The following is a 24,467-nucleotide window of genomic DNA, read 5'->3' as shown; positions in this document are numbered from 1 at the left end:
ATCAACCATGCAACTCTCCTCTACGGTGAACTTTTATTATTGCGTAATGTTGAGAAAAAGCTTATTCGTTGGAAGCTCTCGAGCCGCTAATGAGACAGACTGCTTAATTGTGTCTGCGTTAATTACAGAAATATCTCGCCGGGATCAGTCATGTTTTATTACGCATTCTGCACTGCATAAAGAATGCGCAGTAACATTTGATGCTATTTCGCTGGTAGTTATTCCACGTTTAAAACAGAATAAAACCCGAACTGTGCTCGCGCAGGAACGCAAGATGTATTGACGCGATTATCTTTTTGGCGTATGCCCAATGTTGTTACACGGCTGTGAAAAAGGAGGAGCTGGAGGACATCTGCATTGTTCTCGCGTCGTGGAAAAAAAGCGGAGTGCTCTCTAAAGGTGGCCGAAAGTTCGGACGTAATTTGTTCGTCAAAGTTTGCTCCGTAAACCCCACCGTTCTTCCCGCGTTCTCGGTCTCTCTCCGAGAAGGATTGTAAATAATTAACCAAGCCTCGTGGTTCCGCGAGGCTGCACGCGGGGGAAAAAGGTGCATGAAATTCCGGAGCACAACGCGACGCTACGCGTCAGCCTCGCAAGCAGTCTGTGCTCGTTAAAACGGCACGACGAGCCGTGACCCCGTGGATCTCCCGCAGTCGGTTTTTTCCCCTCTGTCGCTGCCATTTATTGCGCGCAACAGCGTTGATAGTGCGCGAAAACAATCCTTTTGAACGGGCCGGCAAAACATTCTGCTTGTCGATGGATGTTACGCCGCTGCGACGAGCCGTGCGCACACGTTACGCGAATTCGGCATCGTTGGACCCAAATAAAAAAACATCCGAAAGCTTTTGCGCGATATTTGCCGGGTACTATAATTGCCTTAAAGGTTTTACACGGTTTGCTCGCGCTGCGTGCGTATTCTGGCCATCCGAGACGGGATTGACAATTTTTAACTGGTTTCATAATTAACTTTGAAGCGTCCTCTTTTTTTGCATGGCGTTGCATTTTGTCTATTCGCCCAAATTATTCCCGGCCTTTAAATTATTCCGACCTTATTAAAAGATTAATTCTTTCATTACTTATGTCCTGTAATTTAATGCTGAGAGAGCGGGGAAAAAAAGCGGGGGAGAGAAAGAGAGTTAAAACATTTTTCAACTGCGGATCGATGGTGGTGTGTTTCAGGTATTTACAACATAAAATTATAAACACTTACTAGTCGAACATACGCATACATACGTACGTACTTTGTGTTTAATTTGCTATAAGACAAGCGTAGTTACACCATCTCTTAGATCCCTATAAAGAATATTGCGCAACAGGAACTCGGGGAATCGCTACTTTAGGGGTAAAACACTTTTTTTTACTGCAGTCATCAATTTCGAAAACTATAGTCGTCTGTCCTAAAATTACCCTATTATTTCACTGTGCTTCGAGGGACTTGGCTCCGAACGGCGTGATAAACTCATCCGGCCTCTTTTTCTCCCAGATCAACTCCGAAATCTATTAAAGAAATCGGCCGACACACATCGCAATCCTCGTAAGTCGTTTCACGCGTCGTTCGCTCGCACCTGCTCGAGCGGAAGCGTCAGAGCAGCGAGCGACACGAACCACTTGATAGACGGAGCTGCGACGCGAGCGGCGCGCAGCGACTGCATCTCGCGGCGATAACCGCGTCCCGTCCGACGGCCTCGTCGCATCCCCTATACTTTCCATTTTTTATGACACTCCACAACCCAATGGAGGCGCCTACCGCAGAGCGCGGGAATGCGAGGGGAAGTCCGTGCGTCGAGTCGACCTCGGGGGCGAACGAGTGCGCGAGAGGTCGCTGGTATTTCCAATTTCACAGAGCGTGGGTTAACGAGGCCCACGAGGGGCGGAGAGAAGTTAGGGCAACCACCCTGCGTAACTTCCCTACCCCGCCGCCAAAACTGACGCCGACGTCGGGCACCAGCGAGCGCCTCTCGTTCCCGGTGCACCCCTTTAAACGCGGCTGCCTCGCGTGCACCCCGCGCGACCGGGGGTTCCGGCACATTACCTTCGCTGATTACCAAGCCCGCGCCCCGCGGAGTATGTCACCTAGTCACCCTCGAGACACATACCTTCCGGAATACGGGGACCCTTCCGCAGGTACGGTCGCCGCATCTGCCGTGTTAGGCATCGCCCGAGAAAGTAGAAACGAAAGCAAACTGGCTGGTTGTCGCTGACACGCTTGATACATTCTCATGTATGCGACAAGATATAAAATTAATGTATAAAAGATGGTATACGAATAATACAAAAAATTACACAAATTAATAAAATTCATAAGGTTGTTATGTGGCAAATTCGAGGGAATACAGACTAAAGAGCCGTGACAGGATGTTAGCGTCTAAATTTTTCTTAGTTTAAATTTATTGCGAAAAATATTAACCTCGGCCAGGGTTTGAACCTGGACCTCCCTCTCACTAGGCGGGCGTCTCACCAATTCGACCACCGAGGTGTGGTGGAAATATTCATCGCAATAAACAGTCTAATGTTGATTCCCGAATGCCACATATCGTGGCAGTACACAAAATTACGCTGGCAATGAGATAAAATATAAGAAAAGTTGTTGAGACGACCGTGCATGTAATGCGACGCAAACGTATGAATCGCAATACATTCTGTATATTTTATCTGCAACAAGCAGAATGAGAAAGAGCGAACATGAAGAATAATTTCGTTACGGTTTTTTTCCGAAAATATTCTTGTTTAAAATATCTACAGGATATTAAATTACGGACATTTTTGTGTCGCAGGGCAGCGCAGAAACTGATTCTGTCGTCGAGCCCGCGGAGACGACGTTCTGGCGACGAAAACATCGGACCTGACGAGCTGCCCATTTTTCCCAATGGATACGCCGCGCTCCTTCTCAAGTCACCACCTCCTGCACCGCCCGCCCTTCTCAGGAGGATAGGCGTAAAGGAGCTCACCGGGGTCGGCAAGGTAAGCCCTTATCGATATCGTAGCCTCGGGCGTAGGCGACGAAGTTTCAGTCGCTACTTCGGAAAATACCCGGCCATGAATTTCTCCAGCCGATCGCTTCCATCACAGCAACGGCGAGATCCATGTAGACATTTTTCATCTAGATATTTAACTTTGTGTGTAAATATATACTCGTATATACACACACGCATCATGTATGATTGCGTTTTTAAGTAAAGTTATAAAAGATTCAATGCAAAATGAAAGCATGAGACTTTCACATCTAAAATTGTATACAAATTATAAAGAAAATTCTTTAGACAAGCAGCGCAATGTTATTTGTAGGAGTGTGTTTTTATATAAAGCTATAAAAGATTCAACATAAAATGAAAGAAAAATTGTATAGAAATTATGAAGAAAATTCTCTACAAAAGCAGTGCAGCGTTGTTTGTAGAATATTTTAGAAATCTGCTCTGGAAAGAAATAAGGACGTGCCAGACGGAATTTAGTTAGCTGACAATGGAATCGAGCGACAATTTAAAAATGCACTTTTTTGCGGTCGCGAAATAAAGCCGCTTTCGTGCGAATTAATCGATCAAGTGCGTGGACGTAGCGTGTACACATCGCATGGTAATGGCGTCTGCACTTCGATAGGATTTCCGCGCAGTTTAATCGGGACAGAAGAGCCCGCAGCAGACTTTCGCCTAGCCGTCTGATCCGGAAGCACGGTCGACTTCCGCTCGTTTCGTTTGCGCGGCGCTTACCGTAAATCCGTGGCCGCTCAATTCCACCACGGGAGGAGGGGGAGGAGGGGGAGGAGGAAGAACGTGGGCCCCCGCAGCTATCCAGCGGAATTTCCGTCTTATGTGCACGCTATCCCTCGGCGTGCGTGTGTGCGGGCGAAAACAATCACGGCATGCACAGAGTGACGCATCTTTGATATACGCAAGCTAGTACGTGCAACGCGCGCCGTCAGCAAAGTGAGAATACACGTTGCAGATGCATTTGCATAATGCACGGGAGTAACGTTGGCCAAAAATTTAATCCAGACAGTGTGATAAAAAAGACTTATCTTGCGCCTTTACACGACACGCATCTTCTTCATTTGTTCATCCGCGAGTATGTAAATTAATACGCAGAAAAAAGTTTAAATCAAACTAATTTCTTTGAATTTTGACCTTACTAGACTTTTATTTAATTTGGAAGAAATTTTTTCTTTACTTCAACTGAAATTTTATTTGATCAAGACTGGAATCTCTAAGAGAATTCATTTCTATTTCTTCAAATCTTAGTAAATGCGGTTTAGTAGACGTAACTAAAAATTTAGTAGATTTCAAGAAATATGATTTCAATGTATCTCATTTGTTTAACCTAACAAAATCTTTTTTTTGGATGTAGTATGAATAACACACTTTTCATATAGAGGGTGTTATGTAAAAATTGGGCGGTACGCCGGGTTAAGACAGCGATTTTTAATAATTAATAACTCGTTAACTATTGCGAAAATTGCAAAATAGTAGAGGACTTTTCGACTCAGTCTAGTCTGCTCTATTCATAAATAAGAGATGAGGCGGGTATTATTATACATGACACTCTGTATATGCACGTACTTCTTTCAATATACATAGCTCAGCAATTATCCAGTTGTATTTAACAGGGTGAGATCATAAAATAGTAGAACGTAGAAACTATTCGTTGCGTGTCTGGAATGTGTTAAAAGTGTATAAATATTAATTGTACATCTACCATGTTGTGTAGGGCCATTAACAATTAAAACTGCCAAGAAGACAATCGACCTGATTCCAATATTGTACAGCAATTAGAGGCAATGTATTGTACATGACGAAAAGTCGATTCGCGAATAAGTATTATTGAATGGCGTAGATACAATTATCACAATTGAACAGCAGACTGGAAACTCTGAAGCGCGATACATCTCGTCCGTTTGATCCATTAGTTTCTCCAATTTTAATATCGTGCGATCGTCCGATAGTCCGTTCCTGGACGATGCTGTACACGTTTGAATTCACGCTCGCAGAAAGGTGTGCGCGCGTACAAATCTTCGTGCGGGCGTGCGATTTGAAATGCAGATGAGCGTCTCGCGCTGCTATAAGCCGCCTGAGTGCCGCTGCTACCCCGCGCGCTCCGAAACTACAACCCTTTCGCCGTTTCCATTCTCCGTTCGTCGGCGAGTGAGACAGCGGTAGAGGAGGGCCGAGGGAGGGGACAGGCGTCGAATATCCGGTTTAAACTATCAAACTGGATATCCGCAACGGGAGCCCTCGGAAGCGGTCCCAAGTTCGCCAAACGCGCTCGAAACGCGAATAGAGATGGTGAAGATAGAGATTGGGCGGAGCGAATCGGGTTATTCGAGAGCTCTCTCGACTTTCAATCGCGCTTGCAGACTTGCGCTGATATAGTCGGTACCGCGTGTACGTCTCCGGTGTCCCTAGGCACTTTATCTGCATGCAAACTGTCCGTGCGAATCAACATCCATATCTACACAAAGTATCATAGGTTCCGCAATAAAAGTTACAAGATACCCGAGATCTCATCTCGGTAAACACAAGATGAGAAGGTTGACTATTCTTTTTGTAAAACGTGCCTCATTCTCTAAAAGTCAATCAGTGGACTTTTCACTGAAAACAGTGAATAGTCGCTGATTTACAATTATAAGTATACCACTACGATTTTCAGTAGTTCAACTGGAACTTATAATTGGAAATTAGTGACTGTTCACCGTTTTCAGTGATAATCCACCGATTGACTTTCAGAGAGCACGTACAAACGCACGTAAAACTGCGAAAGAATAGTCCTTCAACGGATTCTCGATTGTATATTTACTGGTTCGCCCAATTGTCGATTTTCTTCCATGCGACAAATTAGAAAAGGCAACACGGCGCGATGGTTTTGTACCAGGTTTGTGCACGTGGTGAAACGGAACAGGTTTGATCAGCACGTTGATGAAGTCGGACGGAACGAACGGAGAGAGAGCTTCCCATATAATCTCTAGAGTGTACGGACGCGGTATGCTTAAATATTTGCGCGGTGGATAACGACGAGGATCACGCGGCGACGACAAAGCGATTTGGCCGGTCTGAGCGTAGCCGTCCGCAACTCCTAGCGCGCGAGAAAGATATTCTGTAAGTACGCGGGGAAGAGGGGACGTATGATGAACAGGAAATTTCTCCGTGGTACTTAATTATGATCGAATTATGCGGGACGTGTAAGATCCACATTAAACTTCAGAAGCATCTTTGCAAATTTGAAATCAGCTTTTCCTCCGCGAATAGTTGGCGAAAATGCAGCTAGATAAGTATTTTAGAAATTGAAAATTCAATTAAATTTCAATTCAATTAATTTCATGTGCATGATATAAATCCAACATGTATTTTTTTGTAAATTTTTATATATTATGCATACGCGAACCTTTGGATTCTTACTTTTTATACTTTATCATCAGAATTTTGTTTGAAGTGTACCAGTAATTCTAGAAATCTTTAAGGAAACGCCAGACCGCTATCAATTATGTCAAAATTCTGAAAATAAGATACTTTACGTAAGTAACCTTTTCCACGATATAAATTTGATGAAGGCTGCCTCAATAATTTATGATGGGATTGTTGATCGCCGTGCGATGCTCCGCTCTTCGACAACGTTGGACTGATTTTCTTGCAGTCGGAGAGGATCCTGGGGGAGCTTAACACGGTCGAGTCTCAGGAATTCCGGCAAAGCGTGGGCCACGGTGTAGTATTACATGAAAGGGATGCTCGTTATGTTTTGAGACGCGCATCCCCCAGCGGGATAAAAGCTGGTGGCTGCGCCGTCGCATAGCCGGCGACCCGACAGACGGAATTGTTTTTCGAATTAATTTGTCAGAAATAACGGCTTATTGTTTACCGGCGGGCGAGGCTAATTAAAGTAGAGAAGACGGCGACTGCGGAAGGATGCGGAGGCAAAGCGCCGGCGTTTCTTCGCTAGACCGGCCATATTGTTACGCGGAGAACTTCTCCGGGAACTAAGTCGCTCGCTTTTCCATTCCTCTCGTTTCCTCCGCGCGGTATCTTCTGAAAGGAAATATCCTTCAGCGGGAAATAAAGTTTGCCCACTGAAAGCACCAGCGCTAAGCGCGTTTGACTCGCATTAATTAACGAGCTTTTCCGCAATCTGATGTCGATTCCTCGGATTTCGGTTTATTCCACCTCTCGATTATCTGCCCATTTCTACGACAAATTTGTTACGCGACAAAATTAAGAAAATTTAGCGAATTTGTAATTCGTGCACAACTAAATTTGTGACAACTACTATATTCTTTACAGTTGCCTCTATTGTCTGTACAATTTTGGTCTGTACAATTAGGTCGATTTTCTTCTTGTTAGTTTAAATTTTTAACAGCCCTACACAACATGGTAAATATGTAATTAATATTTATACTCTTTTACGCAGAGAGAATTTTCTTTTAAAATTTACCTTGAAAATCATGTAATCGTGGAACAACGTGGTATTTTGAAGAGCTTTAGGAGAGTTTTTTTTAAATTTCACGATTACATGATTTTCAAGATAAATTTGAAGAGAACATTCTTCCCGTGCACGTGCTACTATTTTATAATCTCACCCGTTAAATACAAGCTGGACGTGCCTAACTTGCAGTTCCTTCGAGTTATACATGCATATACATGTCGCGGCCTCATAAATAGATCCCAACTTACCGCCGGTAATTACCACTTTCATAATAAACGGTGAAACCGTACATGCGAGAGCTGCTTCGCGAGGGGTCTGTCGGATATTTAGTGTCCTCGCCGGGGGAAGAGAGATAGCTGCGAGTTAAAGCCATTCGCGCAAAATGGAGGAGGCGCACGATGCTTTACCTCAACTTCGTTCTCGTTTAGAAGACGAGTTGTCTGCAGTTACGAGTGGCCGCTTGCTCGTCCCTAAGCTCGCGTACGTTTGAGCGCGTTTTGCTAGAATGTCAGAGGGACTTTAGAGCCGCCGCAATCCCGTTCCCTTTCTATCTCCGTTTCTGTTCCTGGCGGTACTTTCGGCCCGCTCTGTCCAGATTCCAATTTGTAGCTCAGAGTATCGCGGCGTGTCATTTCAACCAGAGACGAGACAAAGCTGCTACATTATACCGATAGTGGCTCGGGTATCTCTACGCGAACATCACGCGGCGAGATATGCGAAGTTGCTGCGATCACGATAGAACATTACGATACGTCAGCTGATGAGCTTTTAATGCCGCGAGTGTGTTGGTAGAACAAGTGCTCGGAATTAGATTTTGCTTCGGTTTCTCTGGAAGACGTAACTTTCATCTCCACGCTTGGGTAAATTATTTCTTCAAGCCAGTAATTTTATGTATCCTGTGTTACATATTTATTTTGAAACGTTGTCTTTTTAATAGACTTTTATATTGTAATTGTTGCAAGAAGATATTCAAATCAAAACAATGAGGCGGAGGGTGTTGATTATAATATATAAGCTTTAATTAACTATTACGTTTCATAAATGGTTCAATATAATGAAGACGATTTAATGTTATATTATTCATTCATGTTCACCAATTATTATCGATATAGGAATTATTTGATCAGTATAGAATGAAATCTCGCGACTCATCTCCGGCTTCATTATTTTCTCCAGTCGTCCCAAATCGAGATCAAATTTTAGCTGCGAGAGAGACGATGTAGCCAGAGAAACACCACATGTACCACGAGCCGGATACATCTGAAGATGCGAGGGTGGCAGATTTATGGGGAAGAATGCGATCCTGTGCGCAATACACAAAGCTACAGAAACCTCCGAGAAATTGTTCCCTTAATTCGAGAGGAACGATAAGGCAGCCAACTCAAACGTTCTTATATTAGAAGAAGAAATAGATGGTCGTATTTCACGCTAGAAAAATCTTTCATTTACGCAAGTACTCCTATCTCTTCTTTCCCTCGCGTTCAAACTTTATCGAAATAAAATTATCATGCGTGATTTTCTTTCTCAAGAGGGAATGCAAAAGTTGTATATTATGTAAAAGAGATATGTACACTACACACTTTTATTTACGAGGGGAAGAAAATTTTTAACGCTACAAAAGTCCAGATAGTTTTTGATTACACGTAATTGTGCATAATTTAGCGGAATTATATCTCATACGCGATAAACCATTAGTAACAGCACGCGAGGGAGAAATCGTTGCATGTTTCTTGATACTTCGCATAATGATCGGTACACACGAGTCGCTGATGTCGGTTGTCGATGGGAATGAACATCGCGGAGATCAATTTCGCGTGGGCATTCGCAGCGAGCTTAATAAGTGACGTATTAGGAAATCTCTGCGGAATATCTCTTATTTCTATCACGACACGGACGCACGCGAGGATCGATCGATCGCCGTTATTCTGACGTGCTGCCCCGGGGACCGCGGCGAAAGGACATGCGCAATTTCATCCGGGGACCAGAACTCGTCGCGGTCAGCGGTTTGAACCTACGCATTTGCCGAGCTTTATTGAAATGTCCGGTCTTAGGCTTCCCTCGCCTCGGTCACGTCGTTACGAGCAAGACGAAAGGGAAGTCGGTCGCCCTAGACACCCTTCCTGACCCTAGAATGCCTAATGAGGATCTCTGATTTTACCCGAAGTCCCGGCCGGACGTTGCACCCCGAATCCTAGCCAATCGCGCGTGGCATTAAGTATACAGAGATCGAGTTTGGAGTTCATTATTGTCGATGGTAGTTCTTGTATTTGCAAATTTACGCGGCAACGTTTCCCGACGAAGATGAAAGATACTGAAGCGAAAATTGATCCTTTCGAGTTTGAGTTTCTCGAATTATCGAAAGAAAATTCTACAGTGCTTGAGAACGACTCCACGTGATTTTAGAAAAGTTCCAAGAACCTGATGCCTCATTTTTATGACTACAGTCGCATAATTTCTAAAATATTTTCATTAATCCATTAAAATATAATTAATTAATTAAAAGTTTACCCTTCTTTTCATAAGGTACTGCTAGGTATCTTTCCGCGTGGATGTGCACTTGGAATGGATTATACTGAGAATATTAATTCCGCAGACATTATAGTTTGTTACTTATTTTCATATGCTGTAAAAATTTTTCGCGTTATTCTTTATAGATCCTTTCTTGCGCGTCGCTATCCACACCCTTGTTAATTTCGTTTTCTGCACGCGCTCTAATACGCGGCGTTAACAAGGTTCCGCTGATGGGGTTATTTTAATAATGAATTAATCTAGGAGGCATTATATAGGCGTCAGGAAGAGACGAGGTAGGGGTGTTTGCGGACAGTCCATAGGGACTACCAGACCACGTGGGCCACGTGGTACCCACAGGATAATTGGAGGTCACTGCGGTTTTAGGGACTCCTCGAGTCCCACGCCAACTATTCTCGAGGAGCAGCTAAATACGGACCACGCTCGACGCTTTGACTCGCATAATTATCCGGATTTCTGCTTCGATTTGTCGCGCAGTAATTAAGGAATAGCGATCATAGCGATATACTACGGAAACCGCGGCGTTATCGAGCGATTAAACATATTTTACGACTGCAATGGTAATTTACGGGTTCATACGTGTTAGCTCGGATCAAATCGGATTTTAAGACTCGCCCCTTGAGGTTTTATTTAAATTATTTTTCAAGAAACATATTTAATTGTAAGGACAATTTTTTACGATATCTTTAAGTTACGTGTGTACGATATATTTACGACTTATTTATATATTTTACGAAGAATGTTTAAAATACTGAATACATTGTCAAGATAGTGAAGACAGAAATTATTGTCATTATTTTTCATTATGCATTTATTACAATTTCTGAATAAATATGTATTAACAGATACCAAGATGTTTTAGAATTATTGAAAATATCCGAATGACATCTATATTTTTGGAAAGTAAAAAAACTCGTCGTTTAAATTATTTACTATCTTTATATTCAATTTTAATTTATAAATTATTATATTATAATCAATTTATAAGTAGTGCCAAACCGTGTATTTTTAGATAATCCGGCCATTATATTTGCGGATGTACCGCTAAACGCGATCGTAACACGTGATCTACAAACGTTCTAGAGATGGTACGATTGGCATTTAATTAGTGAAAAGGCTTCGATCGGATAGAGAGAGGGAAAATCAAATTAGCGGTAGAAGGAAACTGCCAGCCAAGAGAATGTACGAGAAAAACCGTTTTGTTGTTAGCTGCCGGTATTATCGATTTGTGTGTTTTTTACGAATGTCCCCACCACGAAAGAACCACACTGCGATTAATGTTCTCTTATCCAGCGGTATCCTGTTACTCGTTATTTATGATCCGTCTAATGACTTCATTCAATTAGTAACCTATCAAGTACAGACTTTCGATTATACTGAAATACCAATAACAATACATTCCTTACTTTTGTATTTAATACTGACATGTAGTTCTGATCGATTTTCTGACAGTTCTCACGTAGTCCCGATAATAATTTTCATGCATTTCATCAACAGATCCGATCTGTAATTAACTATTTTGAAATAATTATTTAGTCTGACACCGCTGGCACTTTATGTTTAGAAAGGGGGTGATAGATAGTATTTAAAATAGAACTATAAAATTCTGTTTTTTGAAAATGACTTTTTTTTCACAATTTCAAGTGCCACGGAAAATTAGCGCCCGCGTGATATTTTCAAATGCTATTTTTTGTATTGAAATCAAGGAAACTATCTTCAACACCTACACGGAACTGTAGAACTATTGCGGGTGTAAACGGGACTATTAATAACACTTTCGGTTTTTGAAACTGGGGCGCCAACTTCTCTCACCCTCGCGTGGTCAACGGTGCGTTTCATCAGGAGCCCTTCGTACTACGTCTTCTCGTCGATATTTAGAGCACGCGCAAATGTTTCCAAATGAATTCCTGTTTAATTCAGCTACCGAGGAACCCGCGCATTCTCCCATGGGAAGCCACCGCGCTAAATAAAGCAATTAATAATTATCGCGTGAACCCGCCCCGACCCTGTATCGACGTGGGCAATCTATTTCACCATGGCGATAAGAGCGGGACATTTATTTCTGAAAAATTTTGTGTTGTTGCCACGTGCACAAACTGCGACAATCGTGGTCGTTTGGTGGAGACATCAATGCGTTCCTTTGTGTCAGGATAATATCAGAGGATCAAAGAAACGCGTTGTAAAATATATGTTATGAATGCGCAATTATTTCCGACATGGTGTGAGTACCATACGCTTGCACCGTGTATATGTTAATATCCCGATGCAAATTATTCGTAATTACAACATTTGATTAAACCATTCGTAAACAAGATCACTGTTTAGATTATAGCGATATCATTATTAGCGCGACATGTATTCGTTGAAATGCCTGATTATATTAATTCGGGAAGCCCGCGAATTATTATGCCGTTGTCCTTTTCTAGTAAATATGACGCATTGATAACAATGCTAATTTTCACCGAAAAATGTTGAACATTAACGCGAAACCGTAGTTGAATTACTGGAGGAAATTCGTCGTTGCGTCACGTGGAGTGTACATTCGTTCATATATGACGATTAAATCGTAGCAATCGCTATGGGTGCGCGTTTGGAAGCTTATTCGGCGATTTGCTAGAGCGGATCGTTTGCGCATCCAGCAAGGGAGACTCCAGCCCTCGAGCGCATTAGTTCTTCGGTCCTTGTGTCCTGGGATCGGCTGCGCCCACGATGCTCGTTTCCGGGGTCACCGTCATAATTACACGTTTCTAAGCGACTTAACGAGCATCGGTACTACTAAATATACCGTCAGGTACCGTCCCGCCATTCCGAGATTAACTTAGGCTAAATGCGCGTGTAAGTTACGTCGCCGGGACCACTTTGCCTAAATAGCGAATCCATTAGTGTCTGCTTAGCCTAAGTTAGCTGAATGTAGTATTTACTCTTGTATGGCAATAAATATGCGATTTACAGAAAGCTACATGCCGTGTGCGATAATTATTTTATAACTTTCTACTTAAGGGCTACGTAAATTGCTAACGAGATATTTTTCGACGGGCACCGCAAAGTAGAAAACACATTCGAACTCACCGAGATGGCACGGTGATGAAACTTTGCGTGCACATAGTGGCAATTACTTCTGACAATATTACTCGCGATAATCGGCGCAGCTCTGAAATTAAAGCAAGGTTTCCGTATTAGATTTCGGCCTTTCTCTCTCTCTCTCTCTCCCTCTTTCTTTCCTGCCTTCTTTTTTCCTCTCGCTTCTACAATACAAGCACACGCTTGCATTGCCTGCGCCCTCTCACGCTTCACGTGCAATCCGAAAAAGTACCTTTGGCACGAGCGACGAATAGTCTGCCCACTTTCTGTTTGCTCGGCCGATGAATATCTCAGTGCAAACGGGACACGTGGTAGAACGGGAGCGTGCGCCGTTCTCTGGGGGGCTCGCACCACTGGACCATCGAGGAAACGCTGTTTAATTTTGGTGAACACGTTCGCTTCGCATCCGACATTTCTGCTATTTCACATTGTAGACGATCTGTCTGGGATGAGGGAACGATCGTGAAAAAGAAATCTCCGTGTTAGTTCGCTTATGCGACGTTGACGCTACGCATCATCGTTATCTTGCAAGACTTAAAAACTATACCGCACATTTATTTTATACTGGGTGTCATGTAATACCCGCCTCACCTCTTATTTACGGATAGAGCGGGCTAGGCAAAGTTAAAATGCAAAATCACTTAGTAGCCAGCAATTTAATCGACTCTCATTGGCTAGAAGATAATCTCGAGCCAATCCGAGTCGGCAGTTGCTAGTCTGATTCGGCTTTTACAGTATTTTTACATCTTTCGAAGCTATAGAACTTACAGAGCAAAAATCAGAATAGACGGAGGCCGGTATTTATAGTCAAATCTTATATTTAAGATCGTCTTGAATTTATCCAAAGATGCTGTATGGAATATTTTATTGGCCTGCGGAGTATCTAAAGATGATCTTAAGCCAATCTTAAATGTAGCATGCGACTAGAAATATCGCCCTTAGTTAATTGTCACAAGCGTTCGCACGTGTCGCGACGATGCCCGCGGCGGTCCATTTCCTTTCGATAACCGCAGTCCTCAGGAGAGCTCGTATAGGACATCCCTCTCTTTCCGTCTCTCCTGAGGACGCGGCGGCAGCGGCGATGGCGGGGTGGTAGTGCCGGTTTAATAAATGTCCCTGACGCGTGGCCGGCAAGGGTACAAATCGCCTGGAACCGCAGACACAATGCTTAGTAATGGCGGTCGACGGGTTCGCGCAATGGGTCCCCCTCGACGTGGCAGGTTCCCCAGGTTACTATACCTCGCGATGCCCATTCGTTATGTTCCTTGAACAGCGCTGCTGCAAGCGTCGATGCGCGCGCGTGCGCGATCACTGCGATTTGATTTCGGCACAAATCGACGGACAAACGACCGTAATTAATCCCGGTCGTTGGCCCGCGGCGCGTTCGCCAGATGTTCGGCCGGGGTCTATCGGAAACATCATCGTGTTGATACCTTAACACGACGTTGCTTGTAATTTGAGGACATCAATCCAGGTGACGTAATCCGAGATAGCTAATTTGAATTTTGAGACATGAAAATAGAGCGGAACCCTGAGGAATTTTCTATCAAGGAACGTCGGCGTTTCAAATATTATTTCAACTCTGTCGGAAGACTCTGTCAGCCATCTCTCAAAGTAGTTCCCAGCTCTATTTTAGAAAAAAAAAACTACGACTGTAGGCCTTTTGCTTGAAATTAAATACTACGTTAATTATAACTATGCTAAATATAATATAGAGAAAAGTACGAGATTGCAGATTTTCAACGTCCGAATTCAATCACAAATCTTTTTTCGCAACGACTACACGATCTAATACTCAATTAGGAGCCTATCTCACAATAGGGGACTTTCCTCTATATTTATTGCAAGTTAAGGAAGGCAAAATATGGAGTAAGGCCTAAATCTGATTTTCAAGTAGCGTTTCACTGGAGCATTTTTAAATTTTATATGTGGCCTCGAACTTTTTGTCGGTAATGTATGTAAACTAGTCTCATTCCCAAGTCTGTATTCAACGATTTTGCGAATGCGCCTGGCGTTCCGAAGCTCGAAATATTGAATAAAATATGCGTATAAATCGTGTTTCATATTTCTTATTTTTCGCAATTACTATATTCATAACTTCTTTTCTTTCACGTCAGAAGGAAGTTTCGCTCGATGCATAATTTCGCGAGCGTGACGAATCTTCTTCGAGGCCAGTGTTATTGATGCTCCCATATTCTCGTGGGCTGACAGGGTGTCGTCGTTGAATTTTACAGCGAATGTTGTGTACGCAACTGAGATTCTGAATAAACAATGTCGTCGATGCTTACACGAGCTAGTCCAGAATCCTTGAAGGATTCATGCCCGACTGGTACTTGGCGCTCGCGTTCCCTTTGAATTCGTCTCTTTATGGCAGTGCGGAGTCGCATATTGCTTCGGCAAGCCTCGGCAACAACTTTATTACGGCGTGCTAGCCGGGGCGCTGTATAAAGGTGGTCGAGAACGCACGTGAAATATACAGAATCAGTCTTGGAGCGCTAATACGCTTTCTCGGTACGATAAAATCGGGGAAATTGAGTTTCATTGATCTGTTTATAACGTCGTGATCTCGCGAAACGTGGCTGTGTGTCGACCGAGTGATGGAAATGCGTTTATAGATAAGTTCCTGTTTCAATATTGCCCCTAGAATCCATCGTAGCGACCCACTAGAGCGGGCCGCAACTTCGTTCTCTCTCCGGCTTTTGAGCTCATATTACGTACTGCGAATCTATTGGAGAATAAATTGATTCCGTTCAACTTCTACCACGACTTCGTTTACGGGCTTACGGCTCTTGTTTCTATGCGGTTTCGCGCTATTCTATACACGATTATTAGATACTGAAAGTGTTAAATGAAAAACGCAGCTATCGATATATATACATTTCTATTTATACCATTCTGCCAATTAATAATATTTATTTTAATTGCTTTGTGCAAGTATATAATTTTCGAAAAATATGCACTTGACGGAAAAAGACGTACGCTAGATAAAATGAGAGCAACTTTTCGTTATTAAACAAACATTCCCTTCAGTCAGTCGTTAGTGGTTCTCAAAGAGACCAATGAAATTGAAATAATCGCAAGTCAATCTGCAGAATCCTTTGACCGTATCATATCTGGTCCGAAGAGAACCTGCTGAACTTGGCAGATGCATAAAGTTGGATTAGTTGGAAAATTAATAGTGTACCACAGTGGAAAACCAACCGAACCCAGCCAAACGTACAAGAAGAACAGGGGGCTGTGAAGGGCGGCGAGCGGGTGAGAGGAGCACTGGAACGGAGGGAAAATTGCGTCGCGAACGAGTAACACGAGTCGTTAGTGGCTAATCCGCCATAGGGGATGAAGGGGACACGTTTCGGACCGTTGCCGGCGTGCACCACCCACTCCCGGATTGCGTGGGCTCAAGAGTTGCGCGAAAACAAGAGGACGGCTTTTTGGGGCTCGCGAGAGGAGGGTTTGGTTCCGTATAGATGAGTGACGAGAGAGGGGGGGGGGAGGGGAGGGGGTGCATTGAGGGCACAGGGAGCGGGTGCTTTCTGTTGATTCAAGTGGGCACGTGATAAAAATGACAATGATGAGTTAATGCAATAACTGTGTACCTTCCGACCCTCGTTCGGCTGGTGCCACGCACACAGTTGCAGTGTACCGTCGGCGTGCAATCGTGCGTGTAACGCACGCACACACGGCAGGACGGATCGGGCCTACGGACGGCGACGGCGACGACGACGACGACGTGTTGGTATAATTTTCGGGGAGAGAAGTTCCTCGACAGGCGCAAGCGATGATAAAGGTGGCGCGTTAATTACCGATACAAGATTCAAATTTACGTGACTATCATGCCGCAAGCTGAATTAACGATGGCAGTATCGAAAGTGGAAAAATTGATTGCGGTGACACGCGAGCAAGGCGACGAGTAGATAAAACGGATAAATATATTTGGACGAGCTGTTTTTAATAGTTTCGTCTGATACCGCAATGATATTATTACCTGAAAGCTTCTTCAGAGATGGATCAATTTACATTTCATTTAGCAAACATTTTCATTTCTTCTTATATTGCCATTCTTAAGCTTTCAATAATAGACATATCGATAACCTGTGATAAAACTTCCATTAAGGTGAAATAATTATTAAGTAACTTAATTCTACTGATTTCTTATTCATAAAACTCGCAATTTCTGATACCACAATTTTTCCAAATATTTATGAAAAGTTTATATTAATATTAAAAGCGTAACGAACGAGGTCTCTAGTTTTCTATCAGATTTATCATAGACGGATGACTATCGTACAAATCGACAGAACGATACGTTACACGTAAAATTAATTGATTGGTGGACGCTCCTCGATGTATACATATATATATATCTCGCATCCATTTCGCTGCTGAATTCAAGCGGACCAGTCTTTGTAGAAGCAGATTGGGGTAGAACGAATGATCGCCATTGCCGATGGAAACCGTATTCCTGGTATTTAGCGGCGGCCGTTGCCAATTTACTTCGCGCGCACGATAAACCCAGCTGAACGGGATTAATGCCCGGCAACGGCCCGCCCTTGCTCTCGTCTATGTCACTTCGCTAAGGATACTCTCTTCGATCCACAGTTTCTTCCTCCGTCTCTTTTTCTTGCTGCAATTCTTTACGATGTCGAAACTGCGTGTATATAAAACTCGAACATATCGATCAAACACTGTTCACCGATTTCTAATTTAAAATTAATGAAATGGCAGAAACACACACACACACACACACTAGCGTACAAGATAGTTGTGTTTTATTTGACGAGCGTACGTTTATTATAAAATTATCTTGAACTCTGTAGAGGTTTTTCTCTCTATTTCCTTTTAATTTACGTAATATCCCTGTAAACTGTTCATTATCGCGGAATCTTCTTCTTCTTCTTCTTCCTCCTCGTGTATTAGACTTAAAGCCTGTTTTATCCAGCTCGTTCTGGTACAGATTTGAGCATTTGGTTTTACTTCATCTTCGGTAGTCTGCAAATCTTGCCGAAGGAAATCTCCACAACCTGGAGAGCTATACCCTTAAAGGGGTATGTGTGGCAGGATACTCTCGGTGGTTGCCACTTCCCTACGAAAAAACCAGCGGTCTCCGTGGCTGGACTTCAACTCGGATCTTCTCGTTCATTTATTTACTAAGCACCGCACATTTCTCCGCGCCACGCTCGCCACGCTATCCCTGTGAACTGTCCCATTATCGCGGAATATTTCTCGCAATTCACATAGTTCGAACGCGATTAAAGCCGGACTATAATGAAGCTTGATTATTAAAACGCGCGGACGCTGGCTATCGATGAGGGAATTATCAATTACGCGCGACGAAACGGATTAACATAAATCGATCCCGTGACCGATTTAGCCGAAATATGTATTGGATTTGAGAAACAGCGTCTCGCGAATACTGTCCCGGTACCGAGGAGTGTCACTGACCTCACGCCGGGGCTCTGGCGTCGATTCGGATATTTATACGCGTTTATTTTTGTGTAATGGCTTTTTCATTTAAATCGCGAAGATGCATCGCTCGCACACCGAGCAAATCTCCCGTACCTCTCGCATCCCCGACACCACCTTCCAGAGTCGCACACCGGCCGCTTGGATTTCGTGGCTCGTGGATGTTTTCGGAGTTAATTGGCCGGTGGACAGGCGAACATTGCACCGACCCGAGGTTCGCTGCATAATTAATCCCACCGTCGGCTGACCTAACGGTGCACATTGACTGCCGGTGCTCGCGCAATTCGAATGGCCGATAGCCCACCCTGTATGCACGATAGCCAGCGAGCCAACCAGCCGAAAACATCAACTTACATATTCAGTGGTCCGTTGTACTTGCTTGCAGTTTGCACTGATACACTGGTAGCTTGACGGGATGATTTAAAGCGTTCAGATGTCGATTACGTGATAAAGAAAGGTGTGCACACACAGGGTGTTCGGTAAGGTTTTCTGCCGAGTTCCACTGGATAGTCTTTAGCGGCACGAATTGTTTTACTTGAATGTATTTAAATAGCGGCGTAATTATTGCGTTAGTCCAAGTCTGAGGAGTGAAATATAAATACTTTCGGCAAAATTGAGTGAAGCTTATTGTCGCCAGTGGTAATTAAGCAAAGGGAGAATTTTTTAAAAAGCCGACCAGACTGGCAAAAAGTGATCTTTATTCAAGTCACAGCGTTTCCAACTCTTTATCGGGTCCTTTTCAAGTATAATTTAAAGTGGACTGAAAAATTAATTTATGCCGAAACAGCCAGTGCATTTTTAATAGCGATGTCAATTTCCAAAATTTCCAAGCAGCTACCATACGTTAGCGGATCTCGAATAAAACTGAGTCGAGAACCAGTTAAATACTTTCGGTTTATGTACAAATACGAATAAAAAGTTTTCCTCTTACTAAAATATTAAAAACTGAACTGATTTAAAATAGTCTACGACAAAGAGCGTGGCTCCAGTGCACTGTACATCTAATATTAATTTATTAACAACGCGGCTCGTGATACATTATCCTCTTTGAGCGTAATACTTTGTCGACGTCCGCATCGGCAAAGTATCCATTAATTTATCCGCAAAATAATCCTTCCTCCATTAAGGCATTGTCGCTCCGTTATAGTACGAGGACGATCATTTGCCGGCGCAAGGTGCCGCGCTCACTGACATTTTCTGAGTGAACGAGTGCATCAAGGGATGGCCACAAAGAGAATATTCATAAAGTCGACCGGCGAGCGCGCTCTCCGTCCTATCCTTCGCGATGGAAGAGCGCGCAGGGTGGAAGGACGAACTTCGGATGGTAGGGTAGTTGAGCCGCTTAGCGACGAGGCGATACCCATCTCATCGGTCCATTTCCATAAGCAACCCACACCCGAGGCACCTTGCAGCCAGTAGGCTGTATTTGAATCTCGAATATGCGCTTGATAATTTATGTCAATGTACTTACGAGATGTACCACGAACCCAGTAATAAATTAGTATCCTATTAGGTGCGTTCTATCATAAATAATGCGAAACTTTCCGCAATTTTATATCATTTGTCTCTTGGATGACGCGAATGTAAAAACTGAATACTACAGCTGGACATATTATTTCAGTTGTTAATGCACAGTGCACACAACTGAATATTTTAGTGATTTAACATTGAGTTGTTTAACATTTCAGTATCGAATTTCAAATTAAATCCCCGATTTACTAATTTAAAACACGCTCTACCCGTACAATCAAAGACAATTAAGTTAGATAAAGGCGCCTTCGTGATATTTAGATGCTGCAATCTTTAGAGTGATGCGCGTTCTCATCACTTGTGGAATCATTTCATCTCCTCTCGATGTTTCACTCATTTAACAATAGCATCGTCCAGGAAGTTTACGAAGAGATGCGCGGACGAGTCTGAATCAAATTTTATCGCGAACTCGTTCCGTTAGCGCCGTAGGCCTTAGCCTGTTTTACATTTAAAACGCATTACCGCGCCGACCGCTTCGAGCCCCGCGCGACGATAAAATGAAATTAATGGTCCTGCCCGCCGATTCGAGATATATCGACAGAACGATGGCGGCGGGGGCGCCGGCGGGGAGAGAAAACGCGCGCAAGTTGGTGCGAGAGGAAAGAAAAGACGCATCGAGATAACGCGGGAGTCTAACGCGAGGTGTCGATCAATTCTCGCAGACCTCGAGAAATAGCCCTCCGCGCATGGAACAATGCAAGTCGATATATAATGTCGAATTTTAATCACTGCACAAGCTATTTGAAATTGATTCCAATATGATATTTCGTATGAATAAAACGTATTCTGTCCGTCTATCCTTTTCCGTTAGAGCGGATCATATATCAAATACAGTCTCAGAATAGCTTTGTTCTATGTATGGATTGTATTTATTACTCTTCAGTTAATTTTTAATCGATTTTTTTATCAATAGCGAAGTCAGTTTTGTGTAGAATAAAAAATTGATGGATACGATTTTAGATCGTAACCGATATAAACTTTGACGTGTATTTTTGACGTCGGGTAACGCAATTCCGATATCATCTTGAGACCAAGCTGGCGCTCGTGATTGCATTTGAAAGTTAATTAACAGCCACGTATATAATGACGATTCTAGCCTTGTATATGTGTCGTGAATTTCAAAGTATTCTATTATTTTCATTGCCTATTTTGTAGCGCTATTATAACTCGTTAAATGTGGTTAATTAACGAAGTGATTAAACACCATTATCGCATCATTAAACCATGCAGAGAATAACATAATTACATTCATTCAATTGCAAACGTATACGATTCTATGAATTACTATTATGCGAGCTAATTGAGCGACCAATTAATCGATAGTATCATCTTTCATTACGGAACGGAATAAAATTTTAATTGAAATTTTTGTTTATCACATCCTTCTTTGCCCTGATCTTAAATAATTTCATCAAAAAGAAACTTGCCAATCAAACTCTTTCAGTTTAAGCTTGAAAGAAACATTGAAAAATCTTCGAAGATTAATTTGAAACGTTTACATTTTTAACCGAATTTTTTTTTATATTATATCGGATTTGGATTTAAGTCATTCGTTTAGAGTCCCACGATTTCTTCTGAAAACAATTTAACTCACTTTCTTCAAACATTTCTGTTTTGTCTCGTAACGATTAAGTCAAGCCGTTTGAAACAATTGGCAATAATTTTGCAAATGCGAAAATTCCACTCAATCGTATTTAAACCGTATTTAAAACCGTGCAATCTGGAGAGAAATACATCGGGGATGGGCAAAAGTGTTAGAGGGTGAAGGCACAAACAAAAAAAAAGTTGAAAACATAGGAAACAGCTATTTCCCTGCATTAGTCGGGCCGCTTTTTGCTCCTAGGGAGGGGGGAGTTATACCCGGCGGGAATACCTCGCGAGGGTCAGAAAATATGAGGAGACTCGTCCCGGTAATAGACGAGCACTATTAATTAGGTAGATTAAACTTTAAGTGCCCATCGTTAGCTGGGACCGGGCAAAAGGCGGTTCGTTATCCTCCGGGAGGCAGGGAGCGAAAAGAATGAAAAAAAAAGAAACACTGCAGGGGTACGCGGGCAGGCAGTGAGCCCCGTTCCGATGTGACATTTACACGCGGCTGGGAAGAGAAAGAACAGCGGAAGGTAAAGGTTTTCCTCTCTTTTTCTCTCGTCTTTTTTGTCTTTCCTTTTTTTTTGTGCGAGTGCTAATCTCGGCAAGGGAATTCGTTATGAGAGTAATGGAGTAGCGCGAAATGGATTAACGCGATGCATCGTCGTCTCTCGTCGAGGATATCGGGATGCCCGTTCTGCTTGGCGGCGGGCACGCTTAATCGATTCCGGAGAGCGAAGCCCTCTCCGGAAAGGGACTTTTGATAACCCTTCGATAATAAATAGCGATCGCGGCGCGCGAGCAGGCAATTTGGAAGGTGGCGGATAGCGAGACCACAGAATCCGTTTAAATATGCCGGCCCGCTTAGTATTTTGCGCCCTTTTTCTTCGCTACTTCCTCAGTTCACTCGACAGTCTGCTTCTGGCTACGCTGCTTTTTCCGTCTGCGGTTCTCCTGGGACTTCCGGTACCCGTCCGGTCATCCGACGTTAATGGACTCCCTCAAGACCAGCCGCTACGTCTCGGACGACTAGACGGACAGCCGGAGAAAGTAACTGTTTTAACAGAAATTGTATTTGATATCTGCCCGGGCTTTTATCCGGGCTTTATCGGCGCCGCTGATGTTAATTTCGTTTGTTAGACGGCATAAACTGATTTCCCGCCTCGAGGAACACGGCTTCCCCGAGCTCGATCGCTTCCACGAGTTGGACGCGCAGGTATCGTTAATGCACAATACTCTTGATTTATACAACTATAAATAATATATAAAATATGAAAAGTAATTAACATGGAATAGGCATGCAACATACAGGTGTGTATTTGCACAAAATAATTTTGTAAATTGTCGGGAACAATCGTGATCCCGTAGCCCGACAAAATTATACTATAGTACTTTAATAATAATTAACACTACCGGCACCAAATATTTTTTGTATAATATGATCACAAATTCTTGACGTCATTTCTATAAATTCACATTTATGAGGTAAGCCAAAACGGGCGGGACGAAAGAGCATCGTACGCTTTATCGTAGATTTTTTGATGACCCCCCATCTCTCTCTCCCCCTCTCTCTCTCTCTCTCTCTCTCTCTCTCTCTCTCTCTCTCTCTCTCTCTCTCTCTCACTCACTCATTTTAAAATTAAATCTTCCGATTTTATCCGACAAAAGCTCGGATTTCCTAGGAGATCGTGGCAGAAGAATGCGAGGTAGGTGTATTGCCTCCACCTTTGCCACCAAGTCAATAATCGATAGTACTCGTACTCACAGGGCTATGAACCCCGACGGGACCACATTCCGCCCCCTTTCAGCTCTCCTCAACCCCCCTACCGCTCGTCGCGGCGCGATCGTGGCCCGTTTGGAACTTTAATAAAATATCTGAAATACCAATATTGTTTCACGCTCACATTCGAGCATGTCATTGTATTAGGACCCGAACCGATTAAACGCACGGATGCATTCGGTATACGGCAATTTTGCTTTCGACGCGGGCAAATTACATAATTCGTTTGGAACTTCCGCGTCACAGAGCAATTTGTTGAGCTAGGTTATCAATGTTAAAAATGTTTTGGCAAAATGCGCTGTTCTGAAATACCACCCTCCCCTCCCCCTCCCCCCCCTCCCCGTTAAACATCGCCGGATAAAGCGTGCTTCGTAAAATACCTCGCTTTTATTCATAGATAGCGTAACTAAATTTTAAACACACGCACACGCGCGCGCTTTCGCATGCGTGCAAGAATAAATAAATGAGGATATATCATTACAAGAGATATTGCGAGAGGTATTACGGGATATTAAAATGTTTATTTAATCGCAATTCGCACTTTTCGCGTAAATTGCAACGTTTATTAAAAAAAAAACCAGCACTTTGTAAAATGAAAACAAACATATCTTATGTAATGGAAACATTTTTTCCATTTTCCACCCATTGTTATTCCAGTATCTCCGCATAACGGATTAATTAACTACACATTTGTATCCGTGTTAATTCGAGACGACGACGACGCGAGAACTTTAGTGCACCAACTGGCAAATGAGCTATCAAATTGCGTTGTCTGCAAGACTTGGCGGAAAGTATCACTAGACAGTGAACTTCCGACGAAGAACAAACGAACGTCGTCAAACATGCATTTTCAAGTTCAAGTCTCCGATCCGCCGATCTTTCTTTCTCTCGCACTTTTTCCCCCCCTTTCCCGTTTCCACTCACGTACGCGGCTTCGATATGAACTTTCTTCCCACTTTCTTCCGCCCGCTTTTATATCCACGGGCGGAAGAACGTCGGCGGGGCGAAAGAAGGAAGGACGAGCCAGCACGAAGTTCTCCGTCCGAAAAAGTTGAGAGCTCGCGTTGTAACGAGGAGACGGGGATTAAACAATAAC

General features: G+C 43.2%; 1 protein-coding gene and 1 non-coding gene across 2 annotated transcripts in view; one reads left to right on the top strand and one right to left on the bottom strand.

Annotated features, from left to right (window-relative positions):
- Nucleotides 1-2,404: 2,404 nt before the first annotated feature.
- Nucleotides 2,405-2,476, bottom strand: Trnat-agu. Its single transcript has one exon. It is a non-coding gene; the product is annotated as a tRNA-Thr (tRNA).
- Nucleotides 2,477-2,905: 429 nt separating this feature from the next.
- Nucleotides 2,906-24,467, top strand: part of LOC105568484 (kinesin-like protein CG14535) — a 137,246-nt gene continuing 115,684 nt past the window's right edge. The window contains exon 1 of the mRNA XM_012024191.1: nt 2,906-2,961. The gene's annotated coding sequence lies outside the window, so the exon portion shown is untranslated. The remainder of the gene's footprint in view (nt 2,962-24,467) is intronic.

Source organism: Vollenhovia emeryi, unplaced genomic scaffold (genome assembly GCF_000949405.1).
Source record: "Vollenhovia emeryi isolate VEMERY1.0 unplaced genomic scaffold, V.emery_V1.0 DF939129.1, whole genome shotgun sequence".
Taxonomy (NCBI): Eukaryota; Metazoa; Arthropoda; class Insecta; order Hymenoptera; family Formicidae; genus Vollenhovia; species Vollenhovia emeryi.
This window is presented reverse-complemented; position numbering and strand designations above follow the sequence as displayed.